Source organism: Mus pahari, chromosome 7, assembly GCF_900095145.1.
Source record: "Mus pahari chromosome 7, PAHARI_EIJ_v1.1, whole genome shotgun sequence".
NCBI lineage: Eukaryota > Metazoa > Chordata > Mammalia > Rodentia > Muridae > Mus > Mus pahari.
The window spans coordinates 96,242,201-96,244,734 of NC_034596.1; positions in this window are offsets into that span (position 1 = coordinate 96,242,201).

Sequence of the window (2,534 nt, forward strand, 5' to 3'; positions counted from 1 at the left end):
GGAGATCAAGGGGATACAAATTGGTAAGGAAGAAGTCAAAATATTATTTGCAGATGATATGATGGTATACATAAGTGACACATAGCCTTTTTTGTCCTTCATTTCAACTAACGGTTGTTTTCAAGATTCGTTAATGTAGTAAAGCTTTAGCGTAAATTTTGTTTGCTTAAGGATGTGGTCTTGCATTGTGTAGGTCAAGCTGGTTCAAACTCGTGCCTCTGGTGTGCTGGGATTACAGGCATGTACTTCAGTATCCATTTTGTAGTTATATGGCACTCCTTTGTTTGGATGTCATGTTTGTCAGTAGACGAACATTGAATGGTTCCCAGTGGTCTTGGCTGCTATAAAGAATGTTGCTTTGAACATTCTTGTACAAGACCTTCTTTTAGAAAAATATGAACATTTGTATTGTACATTTTCTTGTGTGTGTGCTTAAGAATAGGATTGTTGGACCCTGTGGTAACTTGGCTTGACCATCTAAGGAGCTGCTGTCTTGTGAAACAGGTGTACTGTTCCCTGTTCCGATCAGCGTATGTGTAAGGAAGGGTTCCATTTTTTGCTACATGCATTGTTGATTCTGTCTTCTGTTCTCACCATCCTCAGCATGTGAGGAGACACTGCCTGGAGGGTTTGACTTATATTTCGCTAATAAATAAAGGATGCTGAGTGTGCCATGTTTCTTGTCCTCATTGGATGCTTTGTATGTCTTTAGAGTGACGTCTCTCCACTCCTTTGTCCTTTTGTCAACTGTTTTGTCTTTTCCGTTGGTAAGAAGCTTTGTATGTTCTCTAGATCTTTCTGTATGTGTGTGGTAGATATCCCCGTGGCTTGTCTACACTTTGTTGGTCATTTGATACGAAACAAAACTTATAACTGTTAAGTCCATTTCTTCTCTCTTTTCAGTCACTTGTGTTCTTGGTGTTTTCCTTAGAGAGCGTTTTCTTTTTCTGGGTGTTTTAATGTAGTTGGTGGTGGAGGCAGGTATAGGGAGCCTGTGGAGGTCAGAGGACGACTTGCAGGAATCGGCTCTCTTCTTTCACCATCCAGGGATCAAACTAAGGTTGTCAGGCTTGGTGGCAAGCACTTAACTGCCAAGCCACCTTGCCCTTAAAAACCATTTTTTACCAAGCCTCATCCAAATTGCAAAGGTAGACTTTTTTTTCCTAATAGTTTTTAGCTCTTACAGGTAGGATACTTTCTGTTTGTTTCTTAACCCGAATTGGATTAATTCTTTTTCTGAGTTAAGCATCTGATTTCATTTTTCTGCATGTAGATGACCATTTGTCCTGGCATCATTTGTTGATTTTTCTATCATTGATTTGCCATTTTGAAAGTCAGCTGACCAAGGTTACATCAGGTCACCCAGTTCTCTCTTATTGATCTCTGTATCTTCACGCCAGTGTCACACATCTGGATAACTTCACGTTTGTTAAGTTTTGAGATCAGGATGTTTGAATTCCCTAACTTGTTTCAAGACGTTCTTCCTCTGTACGGGGTCCTTTGCATTCCTGCGTGAACTTTGGAATCAGTCCATCAAAATTTTACAACACCCTTTCTTAATAGGAAAGGGGGCTATTGAAATGTATTACTTCAAATATTACAATGTAGTGCCTGAAAGGGGCTACGTAGAATGTGTCTAGTCCAACACAGTTTAGTATTGGAATGAACAAAGCTGTGGCATAGCAAAGATTAGTTAGAGAGGCACAAAGCTGGTTAAAGGCAGGGTTGGAATTGGAGCCCAGCTGTGGAGTCTGTTTCCAGAGTCAGACATGGCTGCCCACCCTTAGTTTCCTAGTGTGTGGGAAGCTACAGCAGAGGCATCACCAATCAGAACTCAGTGTTGCACCCGGCATGGTGGAGCACACCTTTAATCCCAGCACTCGGGGAGGCAGAGGCAGGCGGATTTCTGAGTTCGAGGCCAGCCTGGTCTACAGAGTGAGTTCCAGGACAGCCAAGGCTACACAGAGAAACCCTGTCTCGGGAAAAAAAGAAAAGAAAAGAAATCAGTTGCTTCATAGCAAGACTGTCTCTAAAAGAATCCACTTTGTCACTTAAGTTCCTAGGTCAGCTTGGGGATAGTGTGTCCAGTTCATCTACTCTAAGAATGGCACCTGATAGGTCTCTAGCATGAGAAGATGACTGGAGTTGGCAGGTGGCTGTTAGCTGCCTGATGTGTGGGTACTGGGAACAGAACCTAGATCTTGACCACTGAACTACCTCTCCTGCTTCTACCTCCCAAGGTCTGGAGTTACAGGCACATGCCACCACATTGGCCTTTTGGTGCCTATTTGTGAAAAAACAGGATGCTCCTTACAACACATCACTTATATCCAGAAAACAAAGACTGATAAAATCCTACCATTTCATCCATAACCCCCATTCAGATGTTGCTATTTATTTGTTTGCAGCCTTTTTTTTTTCTAAGCACAAATAAAACATGCATGTGAGGGAGCCATCTACTCACTCTTAGCTGCACAGCCTGGTGTTGGGATTGGTAAGCCAGCTGTGCTCCTGCTTCCGTGCTGCTGTGTTGA